This window comes from Furipterus horrens, unplaced genomic scaffold (assembly GCF_987537825.1).
Source record: "Furipterus horrens unplaced genomic scaffold, mFurHor1.1.pri manual_scaffold_5, whole genome shotgun sequence".
In the NCBI taxonomy this organism is placed as follows: Eukaryota; Metazoa; Chordata; class Mammalia; order Chiroptera; family Furipteridae; genus Furipterus; species Furipterus horrens.
In genome coordinates this window covers 77,999,386-78,020,960 of record NW_028327175.1, presented here as the reverse complement: position 1 = coordinate 78,020,960, position 21,575 = coordinate 77,999,386, and the positions used below count along the sequence as shown (strand labels likewise).

Genomic DNA, 21,575 nt, shown 5'->3' with positions numbered 1-21,575 from the left:
TGTTCAGCCTTAAAGAGGAAGGAAATTCTGACACATGCCACAACATATGATTCCTCTTAGATGAGGTTCCTAGGGAAGTAAAATTCAGAGAGAAAGTAGAATGGTGGTTTGCCAGGGTCTAGATCAGCGGTTCTCAACCTTTGAGTCGCGACCCCTTTGGGGGTCGAACAACCCTTTCACAGGGGTCGCCTAAGACCATTGGAAAACACATATATAATTACATATTGTTTTTGTTATTAGTCACTATGCTTTAGTTATGGTTGGTGGTCACCACAACATGAGGAATTGTATTAAAGGGTCACAGCATTAGGAAGTTTGAGAAACACTGGTCTAGATGGAGAGAAAAATAGAGTTACTGTTTAACAGGTAGAGTTTCAGTTGGGGAAGATGAAAAAGTTCTGGAGACGAATGGTGGTGGGACATTCACAATAATATGAATGTACTTAATGATATAAATACATATATATTTGAATGGTTTAGATAGTAAATTTTATGTATGCATGTTTTACCACAAAAAAACCCCCCATTAAGTGTTAAAAAAAGACACAAAATGATGCCAAATATTTCACAAGAATTAATGCATATTTAAGAACACATTTGAATGAATGAGTGTAAGGGGAGCAGGAGTACAGTATGGGAAGAAAGGGGAGAATGCTTGCCTTATATGGACTGATTATGTCATGATTTGATTTACAAAAACAATTTCTGAGTACATATCTATTACATATAACATATGAGATGCCACCTGTACTTAAACAGGAGCTGGTGTACCTTTCTAACAGGTGACCTCAACAGTTGACCCCATAGAAATCAAGAACCATTGATTATTGACTATTAAAACTATAAGATTTAGAAATCACTTCATCTAATCTTCTCATTTTACATTCAAGACATTTAATAGTTCAAAAGCAATTTACTTTTCAGAATTATCCTGGATTCCTAGAAGAGTTCACAAAGCACAGTGTTTCAAAGAGCAGACCACTATATTCCTTTAAATTAGAAGATATTTTAGATGATATAAACCTTTAAATATCCTAGATGTAGCCAAAGCAATCAGTGTTTAGCTAGCAAATAACATTTCACACAGTTCTAATATAAGGAGGGTCAAAATTAAAGAGAACATTTAACATGAAAAGACTGGTTAAATTATGTGAAATTAGTAACTGTAAAATAGATAAAAATTGTAAAATAAAAATCCACAAAACAATTTATGCATAAAAGCACCAATAAATAGCTTTGATTCAGTTCATAGGCATACTAAAATAATTTTGAATTACTTAATAGCTCAATTCTGGTCATGTCAATTAACAATGAATAACGTCCAAGACCACCAAAGCCAATAGTTCTGAATAATTTCAAAGACCACAAAAGCCAATAGTTCAATGTTATACTAAGTAGCTCATACTATAAAGGGAAAAAACGTCAACTTCTAAAATTTTAGTTCTTTATTTCTTATTTCATTCTAAAAAATACCTCAAACTAATGCTATTTTATTTAGAAGTCTACATATGATTTATAAGATGACCTAAAAAAAGTATGTTATGAATGTCATTATGAAAACTGCTGCCTCTCCATTTGTTTGGCTACCAGGTATTTTATAAAGCATTCTTATAATGTAGTTAAAAACTCATAACCAAGTTAATATTTCTTTTTCACTTGATGATTTGTCAATGATTTATACTGCTGTTTAAATAATTTGTTATAAAATATTTTGTCTGTTATGTAGTAAGAGACAGTATTTAAAATAGTCATATAGAGTTAGAATGAAACAGAAGAAACAGAAGATTTAAGTTTCTTACAACCTATATAATAAATGACCTTGGATAAAATCAGAGCACACCTACTTAGAAGTTCTCTAACATTTAAAATGAAAATAATGCAACACTGAGCTGTTAAAATAGTAAAATGAGATCATTTATGTAAAAATAAGAATCATAAACTCTCAAAGACTATACTAATCAAGGTTCAAAGAACTGAGTTGTATTTCACTTGGAATTTTAATGTAACATCTTTCATTCTAGCTATAGTTTCCATCACATTTTAAAAAGAGATCTTAAGGACTATCAACCCTGTAATACATGATCAATAATTCTTAAAGCAGAAATTTAAAAAAAAGGAACAAAATTGCTTTAATTTATCACTGAAAAGTATACAAGCTTATTTATTCAAGACCAAATCCATATTACCTTTAAAAAAAGACTGAAACAAATCATAGGTTCTCTCAAGGCTTTCTATTAGGTAAGTACTATTTAAGAAATGCTGTCACTGATCCTGGAGGGCTTTACAAAGCCATTGCCATCCATTCGGTTTAGGGAGTAGGGAGGTGTGGCTGACTACCATAAATCTGCATAAAGATAATCCATTTCTAACCACATCAATCCAAAAACATGTTTTTAGACATTTAAGGAAAACAAATTTTTAAGTACAACGAAAACACATTATATCAAGAGTGTATCTTATGAATACTCACTAAACAGAAATACATCTAAAAGAAAAGCCATGGTGCTTAATTTAAAATATTTGCCTGTAGACTTTATTCAATGGTATCTATAAGTGACCAAAGAGAAACAGAAAATTGCTTAATAAATACAGATCCTAAATATCAATCCTATGAACAATTTACCACTATAATTTTTCACAAAGAAATTGGCATAATAAAGTGATTTACTCTTGAATAACCTAATTAATGACATAAAGCTATACTAACAAAGGAAAAGATCCACTGCTTCATACATAATTTAAGGTTTCCTGTAAGATTTATGTTAGAGCAAAGAATTTGAGCATCTCTTGCGATGCAGAATCAAAGTGTCTGATACATTTCACTGTCAAAACATTCATAGCCTCATATCTTTCATAGTTAGAAAAATCAAATAATTTTTTCTCCTATTTAGCTTGCAATTATAAACTATGGCTTCTTATAACGGACTTCCACCACCAGCACTGCTGCACGGTTTCTTATTCCTCTGCAGTTGTCTTTTCAGCCTAACAGGGAGAAAAGCACTGCTGCAGTCATCTGCAAAAGCCACTACCACTGTGCCTTGTAACTAACAAAGACGCTGGTTATCTTTCTGCCACCCCGTTCACAAGGAGTTAATTCACTTAGATGTTGTGCAAAAGCAGGCAATTCTGGTGACCAAAATTTCACCACTCAACCGAAGCCATCCACAAGGTCTGCAATATCTGCCTCCTCTTCTTCCTTTACTCCTAGGTAGCCCTTTCCACTAGTGCACATCAGCCATCAGCAGCAGCTTTGTATCCCCTCTTTTGGCTACCACTGCATGTGTCCCCGAAAAGAAGCCTTTCAATGGGTTAGAGCTTTTGCTCTTGGTCATGAATATGCTCCATTCTTTGTTATCCCTTACCCGTTTCCTTAGATACTGTTATTCCACTCTACTTGGTCAACAGGCATTATAAAAACAAAACCACCTTTTAGCTTCAAAATAGGTCTTTCTCACCAGCCTCCCTAAACACTTCGACCCCTCCCCCATCCTTCCTCTTCTGTCAAAACCCAGGATCAGAAGCACAGGAAATCCATCTCCGGTGCTGCAGTAGAAGGGGGGAGGGAGGGAGACGCCCCTGCCTCCACGTTTGGCATGTGGCAGTGAACGCTGTGCCAAAGAAAAACCACCAGTTTCAGGCAGTAGGAGGAAAAATAGTCTCCCGCTCCCTCCGCAGCAAGCCGGGGCCACTGTGGCTCCAGCACCTACCCCATTTCGGAGTCCAGCAGCACCTCCATTCCGTCTCCAGTGACACCGAGGCGGCTTGCGCCAATATAGCCACATGTCGGTCACGTGTGCCCATGCCCAACCAATCGGCGGGTCGCCGACGGGAATGGGGAGCGCCCTGGTCTGCATCCAGAGGATTACACAGCTGCTTCACGTTCTACTTCCCGACCCGCAGCCCCGCAGCCCCGCACTCCGCACTGGGCAGCAGGACACAAGACAAGGTCCCGCCCTGCAGAACTGGACGCAGCCGAGCCCTAACTTGCACTAAGGCTTGTGGGTATGCGTTCACCACCCCAACCCCAGGCAACCCACCTAAGCTTACGAAAGCTGACATGCATAATAGGATGGGGTGGGGGAGGTTCAGAGGGTGGAAAGATTAGCGTGAGATGCTGGAGGTGGGTGGGTAATAAATTGCATCTCATTCGCTAATTTTTACATGTTTGTAGCATAAATAAAAAGAATGTATTATAACAAAAAATTTACATTAGAAATCACTAATTTGCTAGGTAAATCACTGGAACTATGTCTGAGTTAAAAATACAGTTACCAGAAAAGCTATGATGGCAGCATAGCCGAATCATAGAGTCACTTTCTGGGTTGCATCTTTGCTCCTGCCACTTACCAGTGATTTCAGTCTCTTAAAGGGTCAGTGCTTCCATTTCCTCTATAAAAACAGGAGTAGAAGTATGGAATAGAGGAATATATATGAAGCAGTATTTAAAGTAGTCCCTGACACAGTAAGTGCTGTTGGCTACAATGAATCTGAGACTTAAATTTAACATTTTAATGCAAATTCTACATTAAGTCTAACCTACTAAAGCTTAAATTACTAATTTTTATGAGTTAGACAAAATCTAAACTGTGAAAAATTTAAAGCAGATTTAAATTCTGGTTTAAATAGGGGAAATCAGTTTCCATGATCTATTTCAAATTTGAATGAGTACTTAACTCCAGGTCTTTCAATGAAATATATTAACTACAATCTTTTCTTAACTATAAAATAGCATGAAAAGAAGCAAGCTATTAAACAGCAGTGGATGAAAAAGGCTTCACAAGCTCAGGAAGGCACACAAGGTGGGCCTTATAAACTCAGTGACCAAAAGTAACCACAAAGAATGGTCTGAACATAAAAATTCATACAAAAAGCAGTTCAAGGCCGGTAGTCTCATCGTAGGCCTACAGCTTCCTTGACAAAGGTAAATCTTTACTTTAAGTGACCCTATCTTTTGTTTTGTTTTCTTCTTTTGCAGCTAAGGTAACATACCTTTCAAAGGTCAAAGTACTCTTTTCCAGTCCTCTCAAGTCACAGCCACCAGAGCTTGAGACCACAGAACCATTGTTATCTTCCTCCCCCAATACCACCTCTCATGTTGTAAATGTTAATTATTAGCTATCCTGTACCCACCAATGTAAAAGTATGTGCTTCTCTATTTTGCCCTTTTTTCCAATCCCAGACATCCCCCCAGCTCCCCTTTTCTTTCGCTGCCCCCTTAATCTACCACCAATGGATTTCATGTAACCCTCCTTACATCTCCTTTTATTCTCCTGTATAAAATAAGGTGCCAAACTGCCATTCTATGAAGCATTTTCTCAATCCATTAAGATTTTGCTTATCAGCAATTGTGGACAGTTTGGCTCTCATAAACTCATAAAAACTATCTACAGGTTTGGATGTTTCTTATGTTGACACAGTATATTTGGAGCAGCTCCAATTTATTAAAAATTGTTTAAATTAGAAAATAGACATACAGCATAATATTCATAGGAATACATATAACAGATGTTCATTATCCTTGGAAGGCAGAATTATGGAGTGATTTCTGCTTTTCCTTTATGTTTTTGAATATTTTTTCTTTGCCTCTGTATTATAATGCCTGATATAGAGCAAATACTACCTATGTGTTGCATTAACAAATTGACCACATATTGCAGAAATTAGAAAAATTATATATTAAATGTTTAAATATGTTTAGACACAATTTTTCTTCATGTTTGAAATAAAGGAAACTTGTGAATCAATTTGGTTCTATCTTAAATATATCCCATTTGTCAGGATGACTTAGTTTTACAAAAGGCTTTCAAGATTCTCTTACTCAAAGTGCATGATTCATTAGACAGGACTAAATTATTTATATAGTCATTGACTATTTGTGACAAATTCAGACAGACAATTTCTCATAAAGCCTAGAAAAAGAGCCCTTTCCTTTCTGGAAAGAAAAAGTACCCCTCAAAACAAAGAATACATTATAGAAGCTCCCAAAAATAACTTCTTAGTACCCTAAGAAACAACTCTCTTACTCTTGAGTCAGACTGATTCAAGCTATTATTTAGTAAACCAGTTTGTAGCCAAAATATGTCCAGATTTTTACTACATTTATTGTAGAACTTAGTGAGTCAAATGACAAAATTTTAAAGAAACCTATGACAATTACATTTCATTAATCACTGATTAAATCTAAAAATAAGGCAATCTCAAAACTTGACATTTTACAATGTTGACAACTAAATTAGTCCATAAGATTTTCAAACTATTTTCTTCAGGGATTCCACAAAGCTTTGATTTTTATTTTATTTTAAAATATATTTAGCTATTTTAAAAACTTTAATTAAAAATATATAGTCAAAATGTATTGGGCCAAATCTGAACACAACAAATATCATTGAAGCATTAATTTGTGCTACTAGGTTTCTACATATCTTGGAATAAAGCTCCTGCCATCCTTATTTAATTAAAAAGATTGTATTATCATATATACTACATATACAGTAAGATTAAAAATATTTTTCTAACCAAAATAAATTATAGACAGCATGGACAGACATGTCCCTGGTTTCAAATATCTGTGGTTTATTATGTTCATAAGTAAATGTATAAATATGAACATACAGCCCACCTTAAAAAGAAAACAAACTTCTGAACCTTCTGCAGTTTAAAAATTTTAATGGCTAAATAGGGTTTAATGGATTCTCAATGTCTTAAATCTTGCATTCTATTTTAACATAGATGTGTTTGGCCTAATTTTAGACAATTTTAAAAACTGAGAAGAATATGTGCAACAATATTGACTAGTATAAAATGAGTTTAAATTAGTGCTCCTTTCACTTGTCTTGAATTCTGTGCTTTGTCAATACTTAACTCTTTACCGTATAGAGTAGAATATGTTTATACCTACAAAAAGACCAACAAAAAAATTGTTTTTGAAAATAATAATTATATATTATATATTGAAAAAACACATGCTAACATGAATTTTAGTTCTCGATCAAATAAAGCTCAGATTAATTTACAAACCTTCCAGTTTTTAGAGTTATACTGGGTTATGGTATGATAAAATGGATCAGATTTCCAAGGTCAAATTGGTTGGGAAGACCAGTTTTCCCATCTTTTCTTTATTTCTCCTGGGAAATGGGAAAAGAGCTGGAATGTTGCAATGACAATGGGATTTTTAGGGTTGTATAAACTAAGTGGCAGGTATACTCAAATCTTCTAAAAGCAAGATTTACCTGGGTGTTGTGTTACCTCCAATGACAAACATTACTCAGAAGAAATATTTCTGGTACCAATAATAAACTAAATCTTAATTTGTTTTTTTCCCTCCAATCTTTCTACTCTCCAATCAGCAAATATCAAAATAGTTTTTTACACCCCTGCTCAAGAACACTTCAGAGCCTTCCACTTCTGGACGGTGGAACTGAGATAGTCTAGAGTTTAACAACTGAGGGCCTGAATGGTATATCAATTAGTCTTCCTACAATGTATTAAGTTTCCTATGGCTGCCATTACAAATTACCACAGATTTAGTGGTTTAAAATAACAAAATTTATTATTTTACAGTCTTCTCATTCAGAAAACCAAATTAGGTCCCAATGAGCTAAAATCAAGGTATCTCTAGGATTGCACACTTTTCTGGAGGCTCTAAGGAAGAATCTGTTTTCTTGCCCTTCCCAGCTTTTAGATGTTGACTACATTCCTTGGTTAAAAACCTTCTTCCTCCAACTGCAAAGCTTTATTAGCAAGGGTGGACTAAGTCCTCAATTTGCAGCACTCTGACCTTGCTTCTATCATCATCTCTTTCTTTGACTCTTCATTCTTCTGCTTTCCTACTCCATTTTTAAAGACTCACTTTAAAGAAGCTTACATTGGCACACCTCAACAATCCAGGATAATCTCCCTATTTTCAGTTTACCTCATTAGCAACCTTAATTTTATCTGCAACCTTAATTCCCCCTTGTTATATAATCTAACATATTCACAGGTTCTGGGAATTAGGAAATGGACATCCTTGAGGAGCCATTATTCTGCCCACCACAGTATAGCTTTATTTTCAACTACTTCAGAACTTGCATTTTAATAACAATTCAATCAAACTAAACAATTAGCCATTTCTAAAACTCACCTTAAATGCAGAGCTTTCTGAATTTACTCTAATGTGATCCTAGAGCAAATTAAGTCCTAGAACAAATTAAGTGTGAAATATCACTGAAGGTAAAAATGACAAAACAGAATCCTACTTTGGGCACACCATGAGAAGACAGGGTTCTTTGGAAAAGACAATAAAGCTGGGAAGAGAAGGCAGCAGGGAAGAGGAAGACCAAACATGAGATGGACTGACTCCATAAAGGAAGCCAGAGGCATGAGTCTACAGGAGCTGAGCAGGGCTGTTGAGGACAGCACATGGTGGAACTCATTCACAGGATCACCAGGAGTCAGAGCCGACTCAGTGGCACATAACACACACATGCTATTGTCATACAGTTGAAGGCTCCAGCGTATGGAAAGTAAAGAGTTACATTCAAAGTTCTGAGTCTTTCATTTTGTAGCTCTATGACTCTGGATTGTCACTTAACTATTTAAGGCTTGGCTACTCTCTCATCTGTAAAATAAGAATATCTCTTAGCTTATTTTATTTACAAGGATCAGATTTGTCATTGTGAGTAAACTATAATTAATAAACTGTGAAATACTTTTTTAAAGTAACAGATTATTAATTGCTTTGTTGGTCCAAATAAAGGTTCGGCTTAAACATACATTTCCATGAAGTACGGTAATCTACCATCACACCTAGAGTCAATTCACTCTCTTCTTCCCGCCATTGTTGCCACCACCATTTTGGATTTCTTTCCCCATTCTTGACTATACGAATACTGAGGGAAGAATCATACTGGTTTTATCTCGTATGTCTCATGATGTATGTCATAATATTTTGTACATAATAAGTGTTCATCAAATATTAGTTTGGGAATGGCAAAATTAATCTTCAAAGGGCATCCAATGCAAATGCCCTCATGAAATAATAGTAGAGCAAATACTGAATAATGAATTTGATAGCAAAATATAACTTTTGATAGAGGAAATTAAATGCTTGAAATAAAAACCCTGGACCCTGTAGGTGAACAAAAAATGTGATGTAGCCTTGGGCCTAAGTTTCTGAGATTACATAGCTGCATAGTAGAATCACTTTACAAGCTTGAAGAGTTTTCTTAGAAGACCATTAAGTCAGGATTTCGAGGATGAGGCCCAGGCATTAGTATGTGCTGCCAGGATTGAGCAGCACCAAGCACCATCCTACCTATATATAATATACAGTGGGGAAAGGACAGTCTCTTCAATAAATGGTTTTGGGACACTGGACAGACACATACAAACAAATGAAACTAGACCCCCAGCTTACACCACACACAAAAATCAACTCAAAATAGATTAAAGACCTAAATATAAGACTTGAAATTGTAAAACTTCTAGGAGAAAACATAGTGGGTAGCCTCCTTGACACTGATGTTGGCAATGATTTTTTTGGATCTGACATCAAAACAAAGACAACAAAAGCAAAAATAAACAAGTGGGACTACATCAAATCAAATAGCTTCTGCACAAGAAACCATTAACAAAATGAAAAGCCAACTTACTGAATGGGAGAAAATATTTTCAAATATCTGCTGAGGAATCAATACATCCAAAATGTATTAAAAAGTCATTTAAATCAACAGCTGAAAAAAATAAATAAATCTGATTTAAAAATGGGCCGAGGAACTGAATAAGACATTTTTCCGAAGACATCCAAATGGCTAACATGTACACAAAAAGGTGCTCAACATCACTATCAGGAAAATGCAAATCAAAACCACAATGATAGACGGCTGGCAATAAAAAGACAAGAGATAACAAGTACTGGGGACAATACGGTAAAAGGGGAACCCTTGTGCACTGTTGGTGGGGATGTAACCTGTTGCAACCACTATGGAAAATGGTAGAGAACTTCCTCAAGAAATTTAAAACGTAAGTACCATATGATCCAAAAATCCCACCTCTGGGAATATGGAATAGGTTTTTGAATCTCATGTTCATTGCAGCATTATTCATAATAACCCTGAGAAAAAAAGAGAACCCTGTCATTTGCAGCAACACAGATGGATCTTGAGGGCATTACATTAAGTAAAATAAGCCAGACAGAGAAAGACAAATAATGCATGGTATCACTTACATGTGGAATCTAAATAAAAAGTCAACTTAAATAAACAAAAATAATGTCACAGAAGATAATTATATTAGGTTGACCAAAAAGTTCATTTGCTTTTTCCTGTAAGATGGCTCTAGTAGCGCTTAATTGTTGTTAACTTCATCCGAAACAATTTTGTTAGGCTGTATTGTGACAGCTGTCATACCAGCCTGCATTTAAAAACGAAAACTTATCAAAACTGGCTAATTTTTGTGTAGCCATTTTAATACTGAAGATGGAAGAAACTAAGCAACACTTTTGGCATATTATGCTTTATTTTTTCAAGAAAGGTAAAAATGTAACAGAAATGTGAAAAAAGGATGTGTGCAGTGTATGGAGAAGGTGCTGTGACTGATGGAACATGCCCCACAGCTGGGGACCTGGCTGGAGACCTGGCCTGTCACCCACGCGTATGACCTAACTGGGAATGGAACCAGTGACCCTTTGGTTCGCAAGATGGTGCTCAATCCACTGAGCCACACCAGCCAGGGCTCTATTGAGTTTTCTGTCTCCTTCGTCATTGTTTCCCAAACTGGAATAAACATTCTATAAGGACAGGGATCTAGATTGATTCTTGTGTACTGCTGTTTCCTTCACACCTGAAACAGTGCTTGGTGCACAGTAAGCATTCAATATATTTTGTTGAATGTATTAATGTAGATGATATAAAACTGAATAAAGCATCAACTTACAATCTAGTAGAGAACCTAAAACATTTACAACAAAAACTTCAGTACAAGGACAGGTGTGTCAAAGGATGAGATTAGATCATTTCCAGCTAGGTAATCAAGAAAGATTTAAGAGAGAAAGTAGCAACAGAACTAACCTTGAGAGATGTTTGGGAATTTTCCAGGGCAGGGATGTATTTCCATTTTGTCAGTCAGGTTAAACAACTTAGACTTCATCTTATAGACAATGAAAAACAAAGTTGCTTCAGATAAGGAAGGACACACAATTAGAGCAAGATCCACAAAAATTAACAGGACCAGTCTCTAGTTCCTACTTAAGAGGAGAAATAATCAGAATTCATATGCATACTACTAACTTATAGCTAAATTTAATGGCCCAAGACTTTTTCCAATTGGAAAATACAATGGCAGAAAAGAAAAAAGAAAAAAAAAAACACACTACATTTCATACTCTATAAGGAACTTAATTTTGTTTTCCCAGGTGTTATTTTGGCAATTTTGACAACACAGTTATTCATTAATTTTATGTTGTTAACAAAAAAACAAAATGACCTTTGGTGACCATTTCATCTAATAAATAAAATATTCAAATACTTGTGTATAAATAGAGGGAAATTTTTTTTTTTAATTCTTAACAGGCCCTAATCTAGTAAAGTTCCAGTTTTACTTATTAATTTTCAATTTTTTATTTATTGGTTTTTTAGAGGGAGAGAAACATCAGTTTGTTGTCCCACTTATTTATGCATTCATTGACTCCTTCTTGTATGTGCCCTGATTAGGGACTGAATCTGCAATCTTGGCATATTGGGACAATGCTCTAACCAACTGAGCTACCTGGCCAGGACAAAGTTCCAGTTTTAGTGCATGTGATGTTTTAAACTATACTTCCCCTGGAGGAAAAAAAATTCTGATTATTTTTTAAAAACTGTTTAAAACAAGATTTTATGCTTGCCTATTTTTTTAAAGCATGTCTTAATGTTTTAAAATCTGATCTTTACTGAAAACCAAAAACAGCAATAAAATTGTTCCCAAAGGTACAATCTGTAGCACAAACTTATAAAACTTATTCATAAGGATAACATTTTAGCATTAAAGAGCTCAATGACATAAGGTAACTAAAATAGCACCAAATGTTTATGGTATCATTGTGAATGTAAGAGGAGCACACAGTTCATTTGAGATTTTTTTTTTTTTAAACTCTCTCTCCTGGGAAAAAATTAAAAATTACCATTGCTTTAACATTTAAATATCATCACATACCTAGATCAGTTAATGAATCATATATCAAGTTATAACACACAAATTAGCCCTTGAAATACATCAGAATTGATGAAGAGAAACCCAATTTTAACTGATGTTAAAAAAACACTTTGGTGTACATGAAAGAATAAATACGTGGCCTAATAACGATATTTATTCATTAGAACCTTAAAACAAGTCCTCGGGTCAAGCTCTGGACAGGTTGCTCAGCAGGCTGGAGCATCATCACAGACACATGGTCAGGGCACATACCTATATCACAGAGTCAATGCCCGGTTGGGGTGTGTATGGCAGGCAACCAACTGATATTTCTCTAAAAATCCTTGGGTCAAAACTTTTATTCTCATACCACTGTCCATAAATTCTTCCCTTGGATATGAAAATAATCACTTTTTCAACAACCTATATATCAACTGCAAGTGATCCTGCCTAATTCTATACCATTTTCTTTCCTTCTGAATGTCTTCCCTCTCTCTTGTTTTATGCTGAATTTTAAACATATAAGGCAAAGTATAGACTATAAAATTACTTTACTTCTGGATATCTGAATATAAATATTTGCTATTATAGACTAAACAAGCCAAACTTATGCATTAAAAGGAAAAAAAAATCTATCATACCTAGACTAAATTTTGTAAATCAAATCAGAAACTTCTGGGTCAACTTGTACTACTCCCAATAGTACCTAATATAAAGATCTGTTCTAAGATTAGGAGAATGAGTCACCTAATAAAAGAGTTCAAATACTTAAGGAAATTAATAAATGTAATTTCTTCTTTCAATACAGATTCATGTTTTAAAACTAAAACTTCTAATTTCCTTCGCAAGACTTTTAAAACTTTATATACCAAGACCTCCAAGATTAGGTAGAATTATCTGAAGTGTCAAAAAGCTTTACAGAAGCAAAAAGTGAGATTTCTTAAGAACTGAATTAAATTTCATTTCATATTCAAATACCTTAGTCAATACACACCAACAAACCAATAAGCATTTTGATCCCAAATGAGTCTGTACCTAATAGAATATGATAAAGGCAATTCCTTAATCTTTTCCCAAAGGTGTGCTATTTATCTCAAACAAATGGATCCGCTCAATAAAACAATAGGGAACTTCACAGAAAATAGATCCTTGTGATACTTGTTCTTTTATTTTTTTAAAAATATTTATTTCTTGTTTTTCTATTACAATTATCCCATCCCCCCCCATTGCTCCCCTCACCCCCGCCAACCCTGCCTAACCCCTCTCCCACAGTCATTCCCCACCCCGTTGTCCATGTCCATGGGTTATTCATACTAGTTTCTTAACTAGACCCTTCCCCTTCCTATCCCCTATCTTCCCCTTCCCCCTCCCCCCGCCACTGTTTGTCTGCTCCTTTTTTACATGCCTCTGGTTCAGTTTTGCTTGTTTGTTTTTGATACTTATTCTTTTGGAACAGAGATAACAAAATTCTGTTTAAAAAAAAATCAAAGTCTCCTATGAAGTAGTAAGACAACTTGGCTGAATTTATCTACCATTTATTTTATGCAGTATATATCAAATCTTATTTGGAAGCTAGAAGGGTTCATTACCACCCTACCCACTATGTCCACCCACTCCCGTTGAAATAATGTTTTGTCTAACACTATTCTGGTATTAAGAACACTATGCTGCTTGAAATGTTTTAAAAAATACTCGAGAAACTTAAGTGTGGTTTCCTCTGGGGAGTAGTAGAATTGAGTGGCACATTTTTCAGTGTTTGGATTCTCAACAGTGATCTGTACTACTTTACGTTAACAAAAACTACAGCAACAAAAATCCAATCCAGCTCTAAGCTATACCTAACAAAAAATTATCCATAATTACCAGCTTCTAGAAAGATCAGTCAAGATTAGTATTTTCCATCTTTCCCAGTTTTCTATAGGTGACAAAATAAAAGTCCAAGCTCATTAGCACCACATGTAAGGTCTTTTATGATTGGAGCCCTACATATGTCTCCAGCTTTACCCATGGCTACCCAACTACTCCAGCTATACTCCAACCACTTGGACTCTTGTGCACTCACCACCTTATTGGACTACAGTATTTTGTCAGCTGATTCATATTTTATGACAGTTTAGATGACATCTCCCAAAAGCCTTTTCTAAGTCCTCTTGCCAGAGAGCTAGGTCACTTCTCCCCCAATATGCTTACAGAGGTCCCTGAGCTTCCCAGCATTTTCATTACCACACACTTGGGATTACTTACTTAGTGATATTACTCACTCAGCAACTTGAGGACAAGACTCTTGTATGTCGTCATTGTTTTTCAACAGCCAGTACTCTGCCTGGTCCAAAGTAATTACTCAAATATTTGTGGTATGCAAATGAACTATCTCTCATATGTCAAAGTCCAATTCTGCCAAGCTATCTCTAACTATCCCAAGTCGTCAGATGCTTTTCCCTCTATGTTTATGTAGTAAATTAATTATCAACTCAACCTAGGTCTATTTCTCCTCATAGACTGTGAGCTTCTGAACAAGGAGCTTTGTATTCATATTCCTAGCTACAAGCACTGTCCTAGGTATCTAGCAGAAATTAAATATTTGAGTAAATGAAGTGAATATTCCTTAAAAAGTACAAGTGGAAAAAAACCAAGTATAGGATACCCTGCTCATTACTTATTTATTTCTCCACCTTTATTAATACTAAGAGAGCATAAGCTCTATAAACATTTTGTGCTTCTTTTATGATTAGGGATAAGGAGCCATTAAAAGACTAAGCTAATCCTCAGCCAGTTCTTTGTCCCTTGACTTCCTAAAACTGCTCTCTTTTTCATCCAAATTCAATTCTCACTTCTAATAATAACTCTCTTGACCCTACAAAACTAGAGCCCTACCAGTAGCTTACAAGCAGGGAAGTCCCACTTTAATAGGGGTGGTGATGGTAAGGTAAGGAGAGAAACTTTTACTCCAGGACTACAAGGAGAGATGAAATGTTTCTGACACCCTAAATTGAAAAGCTGAATACATTTTCCTATAGAAACAGTGTTACTCAATGTTATATATGGTCGTTATGTGAATAAGTACTGTATATGGATTAAACAGTCTGTGGGCAGGGCTGGGGACATAATCATTATAGTCTACACTATTCCTAAGGGGCAATACCAGATGTTTGGATTTTTGAACTACTATATATTCCTCTTTTCATATTTACCCCTCCCACAGAAGAAATTCTGAATTTCACAAGTTTGACAGTGTTTAACAAATTTACTATAAGACACAAATTTATGTAACTCATATAATGAAACAGTATACTTTAATACTACTGTATTAAAACATAAAAGACTAGTGAACCAATAAATTAATCAACTAACTCCCTTATAACTTCAAGCTCTTCAGTGAATATCCTCTTCACCTATTTATCTTAGTTAAAATCTCACGACACCACTTTTTTTCCACCTTTTTCAATGGGAGTCTTTCCCCCTCACATCCCTGTACTTTAGGCCAGACAGAAATGGTGGGATGTTGAAGGGGTCCAATGTCCAACGTCTTTAAATACCCAAGCTCTTTTGACACACTACTGTATGCAGCTACACAACTACAACTGTCCCCAGCACTCTTCCCCATTCTTACCCTAGTCATCCCTCTCAGTGACTTCAGGGTCTGTGGTTACTCATCTAATACCTTGGTTTCTTTGTTTCTTAAGTTCCTCACCTTCAAATATCCACTCCCAGGAACACCCTCAGATCCTTGCCATCATCAATAACTGTACCTACTCCAAAATATTAATCAAAAATCTCAACTACCAAAGTTCCAGTCTCTGAAACATACCTTCTATCCTCTACCACCTCCGAATTCAATATTCTTTTACTTCATTGGGTTCTTCAATCCGTTGTTCTCACCACTTTTGACTATCATCTTTGTTTTGCTCTTTAGACCCAATATTAACCACTTCTGTTCAAGAACTCCAACCCTTCGTTCCTCTCTCCCTCTATTACCGTACATTTAGCTGGTAAAACCCCAACTTTGATTGAACTGAACTATTATTCCATTCGTACGTGCCTGCATCAGAGCAGCTTACTATTCAGAAGGGGGGAAATCGGATAATAGGACTAAAGAACAGTTCCACTTTAAATTCACAACTATAAATATGAAAGGATACTTAACACTGCCTGAAGATACTACTATCCTTAGAAAGTCTGCTTTCCCGGTCTCCAAGTTAACTTTTCATACTGTTTTTCTCCCTTCAAACCTGAAATAGACCTATTTTCTTACCTAGGCACTCTCAGTTGAAGACCTACTACATTCCATTAGAGAGAGTTTCCCTCATTATTTCCCTACCAAGTCTATATTGTTTTCCTCCTATTAAAATGGAAAAGGCACCTCTGCTCCTCGTTTAGGCAATAGATTCCAATTATTCTTGTCTTTTCAAGAAGTCACCTTCAATTAGCTCCTCTCTTTCCTGAATAGTCAATTTCTCCTTTTCTACTGTATCATTTCATGAACAAACACACATACTCCAGTATCACTCACCTTTACAAACCCCTCCCACACACAATGACTCACTAGATATGATCTCATTTCTCTGCTCTACTCAGAGCAAAACTTCTTGTTTGAGTAGTTTTCTTTTCCTGTCTCTATTTTCTCACCTCTAATTCACTCTTTAACCCACCCTAATCCTAAACACTTCCCTGAAGCTCAACTGTCCAGGTCACCAATGACCATCAATGTGGCCAATTCCACTCTCCACATCTAAGTACAACAACCTCTTAAGTAAATCTAGAAAAAGCTGATCACACATCTTCTTTTGGCCCCCATGACATATTTTCCTGGTTTTCTTCTTTTTTAAAAAGATTTTATTTATTTATTTTTAGAGAGAGAGGGAGACAGAGAGAGAAAGAAACATCGATGTGAGAGAAACATCCATAGGTTGCCTCTCACATGTCCCCAACTGGGGACCTGGCCAATAACCCAGGCATGTGCCCTGACTGGAAATCAAACTGGCGATGTTTCTTTTTGGTTTGCAGGCTAGAGCTCAATCCACTGAGCCACACCAGCCAGGTCTCCCCTGGTTTTCTTCAATCTTCTGATTTCCTTTAATGGTTCTGCCTCTTCACTTGTCTTCTAAAAGATGGAGTGCCTCGGGGCTTGTTCTAGGACTGCTTTTTCTCTTTGACGTTTTCTCAACTAGTTCTAAGTCTTTTAATATCATCTATATGATGCAAAATCTCAAATTTATATCTCCATCCTGACCCTCTCCTCTAAACATCCAACTATCTAACTGATATTTTACTTTGATATCTGAGACATATAAAACTAAACAGACATCTGAGCCATAAACCTCCCTGTCCACTCCCGACCAGACTAAAATCTTGCAAATTCTTACTCCTCTAAAGAAATCTTCAAACGTAACATATAGGCCATATTTTTCTTGGTTTCATCATACAATGGCAGCCTTATTCTTCTATACTACTCCAGCAGCATAAATATATCAGCACCTCAAGTTTCTGATTATAGTCAGAATTCATTATTTTGTAAATGTAAGATACCCATATCCACTCAGATTTCTGAATGACATCTGGACCCAATAGTTAGGTTAAAGTATTAGTAAGATCTATAAATGAGGTAGCCAAGATTTCACTGTGTTAAAGCTAGAGAATGTATCCTACAATTCATAAGAGGAAGCTAACATTAGTATCTTTATACATTCCCAGTTTATGTGAGTTTTCTTCTCATTAGACAAACATAATAAAAAACAAATCACTGCAAAACACTTGGCAATCAAACAAGCACTTTTCTGAGCAGTATATAAATAATAGAAAGATGTATAACATTCTGAAAGCCTTAGACTTCTTTTGCATAAATTCACCTTGAAATCACCATGAACACCAAATATAAGAATGTAAGAATGCTGATCCAATCCTTACTTAAATTGGTAGGTAGGGGAGAATATGGTTGGGAGGTATCACAACCACCTTCTAAGAAAATCCCCAATGATCTTTAAATCTATTAAATCTATTCCTGCCTTTCTGTAACGCTCTCCCATGCCAATTAGAGCTGACCTGTGTGACCAATAAGATAGTGCAGAAGTGTGTGACTCCTGAGGCTTGGTCAAAAAGTTATTCTAGCTTCCACCTTAAGTCTCCTGGATTGCTCACTCTGGAGCCAGCCACCATGTTGTGAAGATACTCAAGTAACCCTATGAAAAGGCCAATATGTGGCCCAGACTAGCACCAACTTGTCAGCCAAATGAGTAAATGGCTGACCTTGGAAGCAGACCCTCCAACCCCAGTCAACAAATGTTGTTCATGTAGACAGAGAATAAGCAAAATATACAGATCCTCTCACCTTACTGTAATCCAAGATGGAAATTCCTCACATCTACTTTCTTGTGTGGCTAGTAACTAAGCTACCCTAGCCAGACCTTTCCAAATTACCTTTAACCATTAGACCACTTTTGTTAAAACTACAAACCAGTAGGATTTCCACATTGAAGTATCACATAATGGAATATCAGTAGGAGACAATTTATCCTCTTGCAGTATCTGATTTGTAATTTTTGAAGTAAGAAACTTTTGGAGCTTGAATAAGAATTCTCATTATGATTTTAAATTCTTAAGTATGTATATTCCAGAATGCTAATTTTTGATGAAAACACATACTAGATTCTACCATAATAGTATATGTATTTTTCCCTCATAAAGAACATCCATAGATATGTTTGTGAAATCTTGAGTTTCTGTGGACTGCTGTTTGAAAGAGTAAACAAGAAACAGTGATTGCCTCTGTGCAAAAAATGTGAGTGGCTGAGGGACAGGGAGGGGTAGGAGGCTAACTTTCATTTTAAAGATACTCTCTTGTACCTTTAAAAAAAAAAAATCCTCACCCAAGGATATGTTTATTGATTTAAGAGAGAGAGAGAGAGAGAGAGAGAGAGAGAGAGATGAATGAGAAACATCAATGGATGCCTCCCATATGTGCCCTGACCGGGGATCAAACCCATAACCTAGGTATGTGCCATGATCAGGGATCAACCATGACCTTTTGGTGTAGGGGTGACACTCCAACCAACTGAGCCACCTGGCCTGGGCTGTCCTGTACTTTCTGAAATGTGTACTACATGCATGCAATATTTGCTCAAAGATATAATATTTTTAAAAGCTATAATAGTTTGAGGCTCGTTTCCTGACAAAGCTGCATTTTTTAATGTTTAAAATGAGTGATCTTAAACAACTTTTGTACTTATTCAAAACTAAGGTTAAAGAAAAACTTCACTAAAATGAAATCCAGAAACCAGAAGGGGGAGCTCTGACACTGTACCTCTTATATCAATTATAGGAAGCATGGTCAATTACAAATCCCCAAAAGAATTAACATTAAAGAATCACAAATTATAGGTCCCAACAGGAAAAGATGTACATTGCATCTATTACAAGAAATGAATACCCCAGTAACTCAGCCAATGAGAAACCTTCTTTTCCCTGAACTCTTGCTTTTCCCCAATGAACTTTAGTTCAAAACAACCAAGTTCAAAACAACCCCTTCCAACTTCTTCCTTTTTCTCCATAAAATAGCATTCCTTTCTCTTTTTTTGTTATGCTTGCCTATGGCGTTTACAATAGCTTGCTTGTCCCAAATTGCAATTCTTTGCTATTCCAGAATAAGCCCATTTTTGCTGGTAAAACAACTGATTTCTATTTTTAAGGCCAATGAAACCATGCTGATCACTTTTTTTGGCCTACCAAGTAAGACGTTATCTCAGTATCTTATTAGTCCCTGAATTTACATTTGAGGCCAAGAAGCAAGTTATGTGTTACAACGCTGGAAACGATCAAAAAGCCAAGAACACACACATAGATCAATGGAACATAATAGAGAGTCCAGAAATAAACCCACATCTCTGTGCTCAATTAATATTTGACAAAGGGAGCATGAGCATACAATGGAGTAAAGACAGTCTCATCAACAAATGGTGTTGGGAGAACTGAACTATACATGCAAAAGAATGAAAACAGACCACCAACTTACACCATATACCAGAATACACTCAAAATGGATAAAGACTTAAATATAAGTCATGATACCATAAAAATCCTAGCAGAAAACATAGGTAGTAAAATTCTGAATATCTCATGTAGCAATAATATTGCTGATATATCTTCTAGGGCAAGAGAAATAAAGGAAAAATAAACAAATGGGACTTCCATCAAATTAAAAAGCTTCTGCACGACTAAAGAAACCATCACCAAAATGAAAAGAGTACCGACTATATGAGAGAACATATTTGCCAATGATACATCGGACAAGGGTTTAATCTCCAAAATATATAGAGAACTCATACAACTCAACACCACATAGACAAACAATCCAATTAAAAATTGGGCAAAGGACCAAAATAGACACTTCTCCAAGGAGGACATACAGAGGGCCCATAGACATATGAAAAAATGCTCAACATCACTAGCCATCAGAGAAATGCAAATTAAAACCACAACGAGGTACCATTTCACACCCGGCAGAAACACCGTCATTAATAAATCAACGAGTGTTGATGAGGATGTGGAGAAAAGGGAACCCTAGTGCACTATTGGTGGGAATTAAGACTGGTGCAGCCACTGTGGAAAACAATATAAAATTCCCTCAAAAAAATTAAAAATGACACTGCCTTTTGACCAAGCAATTCCACTGCTAGGAATATACCCTAAGAATCCTGAAACACCAATTAAAAAGAACTTATGCAGCCCTATGTTCATAGCAGTGCTATTTACAATAGCCAAGAGTTGGAAACAGCCTAAGTGCCCATCGGTGGATGAGTGGATCAAAAAACTGCGGTACATTTACACAATGGAGTACTACAGCAGAAAAAAGGAAAGAATTCCTACCTTTTGTGACAGCATGGATGGAACTGGAAAATATTATGCTAAGTGAAATAGCCCGTCGGTGAAAGACAAATACCATATAATTTTGCTTTTAAGGGGAATCTAATGAACAAAATAAGTTAATGAGATCAATAGAATCATGGAATAGACTGACAGAGGTAAGAGGGGAGGAGGGAGGTTGAGACTGCTGGAAAGAGGGTGAAGGGATTAGTCAAAGAACACATATGAAGGACCCATGGACATGGACAACCATGTGGGGATTGACTATGGAAACAGGGGGCGGGCTGGAAGGGGGGGGTGGGTGAAGGGACAACTGTATCACCATAAAAACAGTAATAAAAAGTTATCTGAGATAGTTGTTCCCAATATCACTTCAGAAAAATATCTGGGAAAAAGCATAGTTAAAACATAGTATGTCCTTGTTTTGTAAATGTAGAAGCTAAATCATAAGAAGGTTTTAGGTGATTTGTCCTAATGCAGTTAAGACAGAACCAAAGACTTGAAACCAGGTTTCGTTTTCCATTGAACCAAAGTCAACTATTTCTAATTTAGAAATCTAAATATATTTA

At 35.9% G+C, this 21,575-nt stretch overlaps 1 protein-coding gene across 19 annotated transcripts in view; it reads right to left on the bottom strand.

The window, feature by feature from the left end:
* Positions 1–21,575, bottom strand: part of APC (APC regulator of Wnt signaling pathway) — a 134,019-nt gene that overhangs the window by 96,884 nt on the left and 15,560 nt on the right. The window contains exons 2-3 of one of the 19 annotated variants that reach the window (XM_090276570.1): positions 11,049–11,127; positions 10,011–10,093 (exon numbers count right to left, since the gene is read on the bottom strand). The exons of 16 other annotated variants lie outside the window; for them this stretch is intronic. The gene's annotated coding sequence lies outside the window, so the exon portion shown is untranslated. Of the gene's footprint in view, positions 1–3,707; positions 3,763–8,516; positions 8,596–10,010; positions 10,094–11,048; positions 11,128–21,575 lie in introns of those variants that run through there. 2 more of the 19 variants (XM_090276571.1, XM_090276569.1) reach the window with 2 other exon arrangements.